A 15,238-nucleotide genomic window follows, 5' to 3' on the forward strand; every position below is an offset into this window, starting at 1 on the left:
CGTGTAAAATTCTTCGTACGTCAGCACTTGACCGCCGAGTGATGCTCCCAAATGCCTTTTCACCGATTTTACCCCGGCTTCCCATAGTCCTCCCATATGAGGACTGCCCGGTGGTATGAATTTCCATGTGATTCCTCTTCCACCCAGATATCGTTCGGCTCTGTCATTGAAGTCAGTTGATGACGTTACTTTCCTCCAAGTCGCCATCCTTCTCTGTGCCCCTACAAAATTAGTACCATTATCACTATGGATTTCTGTCACAGCGCCTCTACGAGCGATAAACCGCTTTAGCGCGGCTAAGAAGCAGTCTGTGCTTAAATCCGAAACAAGCTCTAAATGTATTGCCTTTGTTGCAAAGCAAACGAACAAGCAAATATATCCATTTAATATCTTAGAATTTCGGATTTTAGCCATTTTTAGAGCAAATGGCCCGCCATAGTCAACACCCGATATGCTGAAAGCATTCATTTTTTTCAATCTAGAGGGCGGTAGATTGCCCATAAACTGCTCTTTCGGTTTGGGGTTTGCACGAAAACATTTAATGCAGTGCAATATTCTTCGACGAACAACGTCTCTAGCATTAATGATCCAAAATTTCGACTGGATAAGGCAGTGCAAATGAAGTGACCCAGGGTGTAGGTAGGTCTCATGATAATAATCGATAATCAAAGCCGTTAAATGATGAGAACTTGGAAGCAACATTGGATGCTTCTGGCTGAATGCAATTTTGGCATGCTTCAATCTGCCTCCAACCCTTAAGACACCTTCCTCATCGATGAATGGGTTCAATTTTCTTAAGCGACTTGGCACTTCTTCTTTCCGTAATAAATCTAATTCCTTTTGAAACTCAATTCGCTGCACTAAGATTACCAACCGCACCTCAGCCTGGTCCAACTCTCCAGTAGTGAGATAACCAATATGTTTCTCGTTAGGGTGCTTACAATTATGAATGAATCGCAGCAAATATGCTGCTATCCTCTTCAGTCGTGAAAATAAGGAAAACATCAACAACCAAGTCAGCGTGTTTTCCTCTAGTGCTGTATGGAGATTAATTGTTCGAGCTTCCACTTCAAGGGCATCACGATCCGTTTGGCGAGCTAGGCTGGGAGCCCTCGGCCATGCCTCCGATTGCTCACTTAGCCATAACGGGCCCGTCACCCAACCTGCGTCCTCGATCAATTGACGAGGAAGGGCTCCTCTCGATGCTATGTCACTAGGGTTAGAGTCTGATGGAACATACCGAAATTTGTTCGGAGATAATTTCTCTTGAACCATAGTGACTCTGTTTGCGATAAATGATTTCCAGCGGTGAGGAGATGACTTGATCCACTGAAGAGCAACCATTGAATCACTCCATACGACAACATCAGAAATTACGCAGTGAGGGAGCAATATATCTCTTGCGTAATCAATAAGGTTAGTAGCCAAAACCATACCTAATAATTCTAATCGAGGTAATGATATCCGCTTGATCGGTGCCACCTTAGACTTAGCTATCAGTAATGACGTGGCAACCGTCTGGTCGGAATTCACAATTCGTAAATAAACCACCGCCGCATATCCCCTCTCCGAACTATCCGCAAAGGCGTGCAACTGAAGGTCGATTGCCGAGTCTACTTTCAAGCAACGACGTAATTCAAATTTCGAAATGAGTGGTAACTCATGTCGGAATTGTTTCCATTTGACAACCACTTCTTCGGGAGGAGTGTCATCCCACTCAAGTCCGCAATGCCAAAGGTGCTGGATGAGCCATTTTCCATAAAATGTGACAGGGCTAATAAATCCAAGTGGATCAAATAAGCGAGCGACTTCCGACAATATGGTTCTTTTCGTGATGACACCAAATCCAGCCTCAAACTTATACGAAAATTTATCCTTCCTAGGATTCCATGCCAAACCCAAAATTTCAGCGGCAGGTTGGTTTTCATGCTGAAAAGTAAAACACTCTGGTTTCAGAATGCAAAATTCTGAGGGTACATTCTCTAGCAGTTCCAACTGGTTGCTCAACCATTTGCGCAACTCAAATCCTCCACGATCTAAAAGCTTCTTTAATTGGCTCTGCAATACTAATGCTTCGTCAATGGTTCGAACTGAAGAAACTATGTCGTCCATGTAAGTATTTTCTCTAAGTATTCGAGATGCAAGTGGAAATTCTGCGCCTTCATCGCATACCAACTGATGAAGTGTCCGAATTGCCAAAAATGGAGCTGATTTCATTCCATAAGTCACAGTGGTCAAGCAATATTCTTGGAGCTCTTCCTCGGGACTAAATCTCCAAAATATTCGTTGCATATCATAATCGGCCGGGTGTAGCTTAATATTTCTATACATCTGGCGTATATCAGCGATCACCACAACCTCATGCAATCGAAAGCGCATCAAAATGTCGATTAGATCCACTTGTAATTTGGGACCCTTATGCAACACATCATTCAATGATATGCCATTAGTGGTTTTCATAGAACAATCAAAAACCACTCTAAATCGCGATAATTCCGCCTTCGAACGATAAATGCAATGGTGCGGAATGTAATAAGATGTTCTCAATGGGGCACTCGTTGCCACAATCATATGGCCTTGCTCAAAATAATCCTTCATAAATTCGTTATACTTCGAGCGTAAAGCGGAGTTCTTAGTTAATCTGCGTTCTAGAATATAGAACCTTTGCAGCGCGGAACAATTGCTTTGCCCCAATTCAAGGGTAGATGAGATAAAAGGTAAACGAACAACATACTGTTTCAATTCACGAGAAATATTGTTCTTATAATGCTGCTCGCAAGCATCATCTTCTGGACTACACTGATATCTCTTAGGAGGTTCCTCAGACTCCCAAAACTTTCGCAGTAAACCTTCAATATTATCACCAAGTGTTGAGCAGAACACTCGGATTTGATTTGCTTTATTTTCAATTTTCCCCATTAGGCAATGGCCAAAAACAGTTGGCAAAATATCTGGTGTCCCTGGAGGACCAATTATCGGCGCGTTAACTACCACGCGCGCAAACCATTCTGCCCCCAATAATACGTCTATTTCTTCCTCATCGTAATAGCTCGGGTCCGCAAGTTTCAATCCCTTTATATGAGGCCATGATCTATTAAAGACCGATAATTTTGGGCATTGAGCAATATGAGGAACCACCATAGCTTTGACTTCCAATTTCAACGTGCTTTCAGACAAAGGTTTCATTTTCAAACTGACAATTCCAGACGATATCACGGAATTATTATTTCCGAACCCAAAAATAGGAGTTCTAATTTTATTGGAATTCAACCGCAGCTTTCGAACGCAAGATTCCGTGATAAAGGTTCCCTGACTTGCAGTGTCAAGCAAGAGTTTAATTACGCGGCCATTGCCATCAATGTCCAATACGATCGCCCTGGCAGTCGCAAGCATCACGACAGACCCCAACCGATGAGTGCACGTTTGGAAAGAAGACACCTCTCGAACTGGATTTTCTTTCGTCTCATCTGGGTCTGCGCTCACTAATTGAGGGTTTTGCTGCTTCTGCTCTACCGCAGTATTATCTTTATCTAATTTCGAACATGAACCCTCACGATTGGCAAAACAAATTAATTCATTGTGAGGCAATTTACACTTAGGGCATGGCATTTTGAATTCACAATCTTTTAAATAATGGTCTTGGCTGAAACAAACTAAACAACACCCTTTAGCCTTAACTAATCTTAGCCGAGATCCCACTGACAATTTCAAAAACTTCCTGCATTTTTCCAAAGAATGCGGCAACGAACAATTTGGGCACGATTTCTGGACCCTTTGTCTATCAGTATTAACAACCATACTAGTAGACTTTCTTAAAGATTGCATTGGCTTATGGGGCCTTTTATTCAGACTAGTATCTGAATGAAACGATGAGGCTGCTTCCAAAATCTTGGCTTCCTCACTTAAAAAATCAAAAAATGTTTGTAGGGAAGGCTCACCAACGTTGAGCGCTACCTCTTCCCACCGCTCCCGTAACACGAAATTGAGTTTGCGGCGCAACATAAAAAGCATTGGGACCGACCAACTTTCGACATTATGCCCCACCGCGCTTAACGCACCAACATACTCAGTAATTAATGTGCAAAATTTGCGAATAGCTTGACCTTCCCGGGTGATCGGGTTGATATCGAACAAAGCCTCCAGATAGGCATTAGTCAACCTGTTTGAGTCCATATAGCGCGCTTTCAAACTCTCCCACGCGACCGAGTAATAGAGTATGTGCACTCGGGAGGAATACGACTGAAATGCAGTTTATTCGATAAAGTGTATCGTAAATATTATTACTTTCGATTAACAGCATTAATTGTTGCTTAGTTTGTTTAATAATTACTATTTAATATGCATTGTTTTCGCAACGATATTAGGCAGACGAAAACGCTCATCTATTGGCTCCTCGGTATGTGACGTCATTCTGGTCTATCTCATCAGCGTGCAAGGTGTTTATCGTGTTATGATCGTGTTTATGATTCAATAAACTACGTGTGCATTGGAAAAAGTTGGTGAATCTGATCTGTGTAATGGGAAATACGTTTAAGTGCTTATCGTGGAATCAGGTTTCGTGAGGGTTTCTTCAAATAATATCCCGAAGGTGGATGCTTCAATGATTGACCGTGCTGATTATGTTGGACTATACCTACATGCCTCGGCACGAAGTTTTAATGTTGAACTGGAGCTTTTTTGTTGTCTTGTCTCATTCATAATAAAGAGAAATGGACGAAAAACCTCATCGGAAATTATGTCTAACATAAGTGAATGAAGTAAGATTGTTTACAGTAGGTAATTGGCCAAAAGTTTGTTAGCACGATTCGAAGGTTTACGGAAGTAAAAGTGCCGGTAGGTAGATAACTATCGATATTTGTCTTATTTTCATTTCAAATACCGATCATAATTTAATTTATCTATTTAACTATTTTCTATTCTATTATTATTTAACCTACTGACTCGCGAAAAATAATTTTTTATGTTCAGTTATGGCCCGTGGTGATTGCATGAATATCCATAGTTAATTATTAAATTGCCGTTACTGAGCTGGGTTCTTCTTCTTCTGGGCTATTTAAGGTTTTAAACGTAAGCACAAATAACTGAAGTTACATTTTGGTCCAGTTTAAGCAGTAATCTGATCTTAATTTCTTAAAAAAAAAGCACTTTTAGTCGACGTATTTGTTCTTTCGTAGAATTAATGTATTCAAAAGCAGAGTTCTGATTATCTCAATGTTTCTACAAATTATTTTCAGTTCGCTAACATAGATATGTCAGTCAGATGTACATTTGCTTGGTTGAGGTGTATGAATAGCATTTGTGAGGTATGTCTAAAAATTGGTTATTGAAAACTTGGTCCGGATGAATGACGGAAATCTCTCGGGCTGGAAATCAAATGTTTGATAGTTAAATCAGACGATTTTCATTACTCAGATCAGACATTTCGATTACTTTTCATTCATTCGGTTTCAATATGCTTCTCGAAGCATTTGTTAGCACAATTTAATAATTGATTCATTTTATATTTCTTCACAGCATAAGTTTATTGGTTTTCAAGGTAAAAGTGTCTTGTTATGACCGGTTATGCTATCCATTAAGCGAGGAATCCCTGCGCGCGGTGCATTTCCAAAAAGTAGTCCCGACTTGTGATACGTAATAATGAGCTTATTTCACATTCGATTTAGAAAATATTAGCATCACTGTGTTTAGAATTAAATTACAAACATTTTGAATACCCAAACTATCACTTTTTATCGAAAATTAATTTTCCGTTTTTTAGTTAGTAGTACGGGTACAGTTACTAAGTTAGTTACTAATTAGTGACTTAGTTTTCACGAATTAAGTCGAACTATTTTCAAGGATCATCACTGTTTAAGTGTCTCTTAATTTTAATGTCACTATAAATCTGGAAACGAACGCAAATGCGAGAACCGAGGAGTAAGAAATACGATTAGGTAGTTCGAGGTAGAAAAGTTGATAGAGTCTTGTCGTCAGCGTAACCGAGAAACAAATGAATTAAAAGATGTAGATGATGGCATGTACACACTTTAAATCTAGTTCAAAAGGCATTCCATGGCTTCTTTCCAAACTCAGTATACGCTTTAGAGGGGCTCACCCTAAAGAACAAGGAATGCCTGAGAACACGTCGAACAAAATGACGTCACAGCCTTGAGAATATGGCCGACTGGTGTTTCAGCGCATCATTAATTTTGCAAATTTTAATAATTAATATCTCGCTTAAAAAATACCTCTCTATTCTCAGACTCGGAATTTAGCCTAATTGAGGTGTAAATTCTTTTTTAAGATCACTTCCCAAAAATGTGCACATACTCTATTCGCCGAGGACACAGGTAAAGACGAAACATACGAATGTGCTTCCCCCTTAAGAATAGATTTGAGATACAAAAATTTCTGCACGTCACTCAAGGACGGGTTTTCATGAACCGCAGATAGGTATACATCATAAAATGACTGCCATTGCATTAAATCGCCATTAAACGCGACTAAATCGAGCTTAGGGAGAGCTACGGTATGAGTTGAATTACTTTCCCCGGTCGCAAGATGGCCCGTTGACCTTAAGTGTGGCTCTATATCTGGGAAATATGTCAGAAGAATTGCCTTAGTATTAAAAAACATAGCCTCGAACTCCTCCGTAGACTTACGCAATTCCTTGTCCTTTTCGACGGGAGGGGACTGTTTCGCGTACAACGAGGCTAATTTCAAAATACCCTCATTGAATTCCTCCAAAAGACTATCCACGTGGTCCGTCATAGCTCGTAATAAATTCCTCTTTTTTACATCACTCGAACTCTTTTCGAAATCTTTAGCGACATTATCAATACGACCCATCTTCGCTAAGAGAGATGCAATACGAAACTCTACATCGTCGATCGCTGGCATTTTCAACGTTCCCTAATACAACCAACCAAGAAAGGGAAAACCAAAAGTATTCTAACACCAACACTGATTCTACAACGACAAATCCGGCTCGAAGGACCATATGATCACTTCCGAACGTGATTATTTAAATGTGGACTGTAAATTGTTTAAATCAAAGTCGAGCCGGGCCGATGGCATACCACTCACCGCTGCTGCTGTTCCCGTCGGGGGCGCGACATGGCTCCTTCTCCTGGGGTTGTTCATACGCTTGCGAAGTTCACTGGACGACTGCCTATTCACTCCCATTCTCGGAGTGACAAAACAAAAACAAAACCAAAACGAAAACCCGACAATTCGTGGTATCGCCAACAGGTGGCGAGGCTCGACTTTTTCTGGTAAATTCACAACCAAACACTTGTGTTGCGGGGAGCAAAAGTGCGTGAGGCGCTATCGTTTGCGGAGTGAAGAGCTGTTTTAAGTGCTTCTGCATGTTTCTCTATTGATTGTCCGGGGTGGGATGTGAGATTGGGAGAAGAGAGGAAAGAGAATCATTAAATAGAAGAGGGAATTGGTCCCAATCTGTAACTGTGAATTTGGAAGGCAGAAGTTCTTCATTGGATATGGGGATGGAGAATTTAATTTAAATTCTCTCTCAACTAAAAAAGCACCCGGTCTGGACAATATTTCACACACCCAGTTGAAAGTACCTATCCCCAGTCGAACTTGAATAAAACACTAAAGATAGACATCTACATTTGGTACATGGAAAATCATTAGGTTTGCTGTGTACCAGAATAAAATTCAAGTTCGACTGGGGATAGGTACTTCAAGAAATTATATGTGAAGGAAAAGTAAAATTTGATAAATCAAATGCATAGGAGCAATGTTTATTTAAGATGCCAGAGAGAATGAGAACTCTACATGCAGATTTGGATAGATAATGAAAGAAATAAACAAAGAAAAATGGAATTTGATGCCATTTTGGAGAAAAGGTTACGTAGAATATGGCTAACAATGAGTTCAAGATTTAGGGAAATTAATAGGAATCACAGAAACACTGATTGAGAATAATAGTTGATGTATATTCCATAAAATAATAACTGTGCAGATGTTATTTAGGTTTACTCATACAAATCCAATCTCATTCTCTTCAGAGAGGACTAAATCACTCACTTTGTCCAATGATACGTTGTTTTCATTAAAACTTCCACTTATACTAGATATGCCACAATCTGAAAAAATATACATATCGCTTTATCTAAATTAATGATGAAAAGTTTAAAATTCCACGAAACTATCTGTTTAAGGTAACATGATTTTAGGAATGCCAGTTTTGTAAGACTTACCAAATGAGGTCAATGCCTTATTTTTGTTATAAGCACTCGACTTATTTTATTAAATTGCTATCACAAAGACATAGTGAATGATTAACATATAAAAGCAATCCCTAGCAACCTAACAACCAAACCTTGTTAGGTTGCTAGGGAACCATGTTAACCGTATCCTGCAACATATGTAATCGTAGTATACATCGTGGTTATTCATGGCACATATTGAACTTCCATCGGATATGTTATCTGTAGACTCGAAACAGACAGATCTTATAAGTCTATAATTTTTCGTGTGCTCTTAGGGATATATATTAACAAGTCTCATAAAAAGAAGCCTCAACTTCTTGAAACCATTTATGTCAAATACCATGCTGAAAAAGCCGATAAATTAGCAGAACATTACTTAACAAAGAGTTATACATTATTTCCAAAAAAATCTTATAAGAATTTCTTAAATAAATATCAATTGCCAACATAAGTTATGGTGACACGCCTGCTGGATAAAAACCCGAAAGGTATGCGACCCTCACAACATTATTATAGAATTCTAAGAAATGCAGAGTTCTTATAAGAACATCTATAAAGGCCTGGTTACACGGTACATTAGAATGTACAAGAATCTGTACATTTTTCTGAATGGTTTTCTGAACAGATTCTTGTACATTCTCATGGACAAGATCCACGAGTAGGTGGTTACACGGTACATTTTTTCGGACATTTTTTAATGCGCAACAAATTATTTCAACTTCAAATATAAACCAATGGGGAACATGCAAACTTTTTTAAAAGTATTAGAATAATAAGATCCTTACCTCAAATGTACTTGCCGAAAATTTCGCGGATGAATAATGTTTTATAGCTGAGATATGAGTCTTTAAAAATAATCTTCATCGACTGTTTGAAAACACGTAACGGAGCGTGCGCGCGTTACATCACGGCCTGGAATCCACTGATGACAGACTGAGGAAGTGGATAGAAAAACTGTCTATTTAGGGACTCAAACGAAAATTTGGCGAATATATTTGCTGTTTTAACGTCAAACTTCGGATTGTGAATATATTGGGTTGCCAAGGCGTTGTTGAAATAAATAAAGGCGATTGTTTGGGGGGCTTTGGAAAGATTAAATTAAAATAAGTTGATTGCAGATTGTGATCTACACACCAACATCATTTGCTTAATGCAGTAAGTATATTGTAGCATGGACCTTCAATAGAAAAACGTGTGAGAACCATATAAATAGTGTATCCCATAAAACCATATAAAGTGCCCCGACGTCTAGTACCTCTATTTACTCGCCGGAGAAGTTTTTTGCTTGTGTTCGAAGGGAGAAAAATAAGAGTAATGAGTGGTTGATGATCCACAGAATGGAGTCAAACACATTATCTATATTGTCAACGGGATATCCTCAACGTAAGTACACTATTAAATCAGGGTTACCGCAGGATTTCATCAAGTTACTTATATCACTTTGTAAACAACTCTAGAAATGTACCTATCATTTTACCCATTGTAGGATCAAATTATAAGGAACCCAGTAAACACGAATAGCTGCAGCAGCGCTGCACAGGGGTTTCACAGCTGCAAGTTCGTTTCCGTTTCAATGAAGCGCGGTAACAGCGCTTGTGCAGCGCTCTTTCGCAGCGCGCTGGCGAAACATGCAATTGCAGCGCATCAACAGCGCATGCGCAAAGCATGCCTGCAGCACGCTGCTGGAACGCTGCTAATGCGAGTTTGTGCAACAATGCAACAATCCTCCACTACGCGATTGTTTACCAGGGTGCTTGGGAAGTTTACTGAGTCTATGGCGGCCAACGTTGTGGAACTGTTGATCGTCCTTGGGGATTCTTAATAGGTAAGAATTTATCACCTTCTTTTAAAATGTATAATTTTAGTTAATTTAAATTCAATTCTCCTTGAAATTAGGTAGAATTGGCATTCTAGCATGGTGAATATAAACACATTTTAAGACTTTGTGTTTTTGTTTACATACGTGGTCGTAGTTATGTTCGGAACCATTGGATATAAGCTTTTAAATATTGATTATATAGGTTTCCATTAATAGTGAAATAGGAAATGTGTAACGCATGTCACAGGAAAAGTTCGCAGCTCAAAATTTTTTAGTTAGCCAACCTTTTTAGTATAATATTAAAAAGATTGTCTAACGAGATGGGCTGACGCGATGATGTATTATGCAGTACACGAGTTAAAATTAATGGACATTTCTCATAGCAGGAAAACAACTAGATCCGCAAGCACCTGGTGGGAAAGAAAGAGAGACTAAGCGGCCGGCAACAGCAGAAGAGTTGTATGGTAATATTTTTATCATGTATTTACTTATATAAGTACTGACATAAAGGTCACTTTGTAAACTAACCTTTCCACATTTAAAATTTTAGGGTTCATGCAAGCTCAGGAGAAGATATGGGAAAAGAGATACAGGAGATTAGATGGGAAGGTGAGCATGGTTTTAAGCATGCTCACAGAATTAAAGAAAGAGCTAAAGTCCAAGCCTGTAGTGAATGAAGAAGCATTTCCGTCAACCGGAAATTCCCTCTTAAAACTTTGGATGATGTAGAGGAGCTTGAGAGGGAACTGTCAGAGGATGTATCTCTCCACAATAATTTGGTAAGGCCTCAATCATTTGTGTTTAATTCTTTTATGATAATTTCAACCAGAATTCCATTGATTACATAATATTTTTCTTTACAGGTTACTCAAATTGCTCGCATTTGTGGTGATGAGGAGCAACCCTCAGTATACAAAATTTTATATTTTGTATTCACTGACGAAGCAGCGAAGCACTTCTGCCTCACCGGAAAGTCTGGAGTTGAGGGGATGAAGAAGAAAAAGTTTATGGGAACGAAAATATGCAGTGTCATTATGGGTGAGTGTCTTCGTGTATTATGTCTATCATTAATCAGTACTCTAATGTATACTTAAAACAGAGTAATCATTAATAAAATCATTTATTGCAAACCAGCTGTGTTTTCAATTAATTCTTGCTGCCCCTCACATACTTAAGTAGTACTTGAAGATTGCTATTATCGGCGCAAAAATGGTAGAATGCTGAACGTTAAGCATTTGTATAAATTCTGCCGAAGCTCGACAGTCGTGTCAGATATCGTTCAACTCATTGTTTATTTGACTACAACAATGGATCATTAGTACAACGAGTACAACGATATCTGAAACGACCCTGTGGAGCTTCGGCAGAATTTCATACAAATGCCTAAAGTTCAGCGTTCTACCTTTTTTTGCGGCGATAGTAGTGGCACATTAGGAATGTATTTTCAGCGATTCGGACATGCGTTTGAAGCGATCGTGGCACATTAGCGCAGCGCTCCTGGCATGCTTGTGCAGCGCTTATGACATGCTTGTGCAGCGCTTATGACATGCTTGTGCAGCGCGTATGACATGCTTGTGCAGCGCTTATGACATGCAAAAAAGGGAAGTTTGGGAGTGCTCATAGAGCATCTGGAGAGGGCGTTAGCTGAAAAAAGTGAAGCCAGCAGAAACCTGTTTACCCGATGCGCTTTTGTTCGTCCGCCATATCCCTTTACCTCGCTCGCTCGTTTTACCATAAAGGTACGTGTTAAGAAAATCACCTAATTTTCAGTATACCGAGGCTGCTGAAGCATTCTGAAGGTATGCTGATATTCTAGAATTCATCTTAATACTGGTATATTATTATCTCCGTTAAAAGTGAGTATTTAACCTTGAAAACGACATATTTATTCAACCATCGCAGATGGTTTGCTGCGCGGCTTACGGGTGCAGTAATTGCCCCGGTAAAAAGATACCTGGACTCACATTCCACCGGTAAGTTGCAAAATAGTGAATTATTAGTAATATCTATATCATTTGCTTGAAGTGCATGGTCAACCTTGTTAATTGTCTATGTATGTGCCGCGTGCAGCAGGTGGACTCATGTGCGGCAGTGTACTGGTTATTTGTTACTTATCCTTATCAGTGCTAAAATTGTATTATACTATGTTGAATTTTGTCATGAGTGATAATGCTTATCGTAATGAAGTAAGATATTTAAAAAAATATCCGTTCTTTTTCGGAACTCTTTTCATCCCTGCGTACCATCGCTGGTGAACATTTTTGTGTATTGACATAATGGTTCAAAAATTTTTGTGCCAATTCGCGGTACAAGTTGTGCGATGTGAGTGAATTTCGTGCTTCATTGAACACTTGGTGTTCAGATATTAGGTCTATTTAGAGCGGAGATACGCATGGCACTCTTAGCCACCGAAATTCGACATTAGTTAAAAATCATAACACATGTACAGGGATTTGTGGTTCTCAACCAAGCATTGGCAAATTAATGTTGTTTTCTACAAATTGTGGAAATTAGATCTAAAATGCAAAATTGTTAAGTTATTATACTGGCCTTACAATTGCGTCTCATGTTTTGAAAGGAATGCTTAGCAATATTTCAATTATCGACCGAAAAGTTATTATGATCATTAGCGATGACCAGTAACAGCACTTACTCGGCAAAAAAGGAACACGAAGTTCTTCCTCTGTTGATGGGTTGATATACACCTTAATTGATCTTATTTAGAAATAAAATGCTCAGTCATAAAAATATTGTTGTAAAAAGCATAAGTTGATATGCATTAATGAACCACTTTACATGCCCAGAATGTGTTTTTTCTTGTTTCATAGCCCATTCATGTCACCTAAACTCTTAGAAAGTGGAACATGTTCTAATTAGTTTTTGCTGAGTTACAGCAATATCTGGTTAATGTCATTTTTCATATAGCTCTTGTTCATCTTTTTTTGCTCGTAGGTGTTGTTTATATTTGTTTTTGTGATTACAACTTTGCTGAAGCAACAGCTCCTTTATCTATGCTATGATCAAGTTGGTGCCTCTTTCATTTTTTTTCAAGTTAGTGCCCCTTTCATTGCTTCTTTGTGAATGTATTCATCATGATCAATCATGTGTTCGTCTGTTTTGCAATTTGAAAAAAATAAGTAATTACCCTGTATAAGGCGATGAAAGTTTGTGGCACATATGGTGGTTTCCTACTAACTACTCGCCCAGAACTCATGATCTGTCAATGAATTTCCCCCTTTGACTCAACATATTTGTCTTTCGTTACAATTGTCACTTCAATTTTAATCAATGTGAATAACACTCATTAAGGTTATTGCTTACGATACAATAAACATTCTATTTTAGGCTATATGTACATTAGGTGCACGCATATGTCACACCACTACAATACATAGCAAACAAAAGTATACACCTATTTTGTACCACACATGTGCACCATAATGTCAAGTTACTTAAATACTAGCTTGCAAAAATTCAATTTCATTACTTTCATTGTTTTGGCATTAAAGGGTGACAAAAGTATTGCCAATTTTAGACAACATTAAATGGAATAGGATTATTTTGTATATGTGTAGTAAATTGTTCCCAATTTAATAAGGACCAACTCTGTTTACTACCAGTGTGGAAGTGCGGTGGCCTAGTGGATAAACCATTGGGCTACTGCTAGAAGCGTGACACCTTTTGACACATCCAACAGAAATTCTTGCATTTTGTGGTGGTCAAAGAAAGTAATCAGCCCTCCTATTCTGAATAGCTTCCATTCAATCACTTGTTTAATTAGCGACGAACTTCAAACGAACTCGAAATTTAAATTTCTCATTCATTGTTCTCCTGATGAAGTAGAAACTTAAGTGATAGCATTTTTCATAAACATCTAGAGGTTTATCTTGATTGGTGATGCTAAGCATTTGATATATCACACAGATTCTGCCCATTGAAATTGTCAAATAATTCCTATTTAGGTGTAATATAGGTAAAGAATTTATACATTTTTAATTGCAGGTTCAGCTAATCCAGTAGCCGATGTGATTGAGGTTGTATGAACGTACAAAAATTGGAAATGATCACTGAGGTGTGGCGGCCTTCATCATGTATTCATAATGCTCTTGCCAATCTGAATATATCTTAATAGAATGTTACATCATGTCTGCCTGAGATTTATTGTTAATTTGGTTACTTTGCATTAATTGTATAAATAATCAGTTTCAATAGCATTGTTTAATCATTCTGGAAATCTGAAAATGTAACATTTGATGGGTGTGTACGTTATATAAGTTGGAAAATGGGAATTATTTTCTTTTTTAATACCTCCTTCAACGATTCCATTAAACACAGCTGTTACCCACTGTGCATGTTCGCCTGATTTGGGGAAGGAAAATAATATCTGAATTGTCAGTACTTGAAATTCATCAGACCCATTCTCAATTTCTTAAGACAGTATTGTTTTCATGGCAGTTTACTCGGAATAGGGTTGTTCAAGCCTATCAGAACGGTCTACAAAAACGAATGTATATCACTTCTGATGTAATTTCATTTCGATTGGGATGAATGACAGATGCGTTGAAAAAGTAATGATGGAATTATTAGCAATCAAAATACGAACAATTTTAAACGCCGCCAAAAACGGTCGGCCATCTTGAAATAGAGGTGATGACGACACAAGCCTGTACGGCTGGCCTGTACCCTCGATCGCTCGATGCCAAGCTGAGTACTCTGCATGCCGACTGGACATTTGCCAAGGTTATTCCTTATTTTGAAATGGCCTAAGTTGTGCATGAAGCTTCCGGATGGATCAAGGTGACATGAAATCCATTCTTCAAGTTAGGCAGGCAACGTATGTAGCGTTGACAGGAATTGAAAGTTTTGTATAGCTGCATATGCTAGGAAACTACGTGCAGTGAACTTTCATTGTGCCTCTAGTGCAAGTGAACACAATTTGTGCCCTTGATGTACCCCTAAGTGAATGATTGCATATAGACGATGAAGTAAAGAGTGAAGTGAGTTGTGAATGTAACTGCTTTGACGAAATTATTTATTTCTTCCATGCTAGTTCAATCAACCCTATACATTTCGATCTAAGGTATCTAACTATTGCCTAGGGGATATGTTTCATATTTGAGCTAGTTGTGCTTTATTAGGGATACATCGAACGCATATTAATTTTCAATCGTTTATTCGCTTCTAAGTTCCGTTTGATGTTATT

General features: G+C 38.5%; 2 long non-coding RNA genes across 3 annotated transcripts; both read left to right on the forward strand.

Annotated features, from left to right (window-relative positions):
- Window positions 1-9,997: 9,997 nt before the first annotated feature.
- Window positions 9,998-11,165, forward strand: LOC124170316. Of its 2 annotated transcripts, none has more exons than XR_006867430.1 (4): window positions 9,998-10,041; window positions 10,419-10,499; window positions 10,586-10,814; window positions 10,899-11,165. It is a non-coding gene; the product is annotated as an uncharacterized LOC124170316 (long non-coding RNA). The 2 variants fall into 2 exon arrangements; XR_006867431.1 differs by having other exon boundaries at window positions 10,001-10,041; window positions 10,422-10,499.
- A 500-nt stretch (window positions 11,166-11,665) lies between these two features.
- LOC124170317 lies at window positions 11,666-14,302 on the forward strand. Its single transcript, XR_006867432.1, has 3 exons — window positions 11,666-11,834; window positions 11,938-12,008; window positions 14,038-14,302. It is a non-coding gene; the product is annotated as an uncharacterized LOC124170317 (long non-coding RNA).
- Window positions 14,303-15,238: the final 936 nt, after the last annotated feature.

This window comes from Ischnura elegans, chromosome 13 (assembly GCF_921293095.1).
Source record: "Ischnura elegans chromosome 13, ioIscEleg1.1, whole genome shotgun sequence".
In the NCBI taxonomy this organism is placed as follows: domain Eukaryota; kingdom Metazoa; phylum Arthropoda; class Insecta; order Odonata; family Coenagrionidae; genus Ischnura; species Ischnura elegans.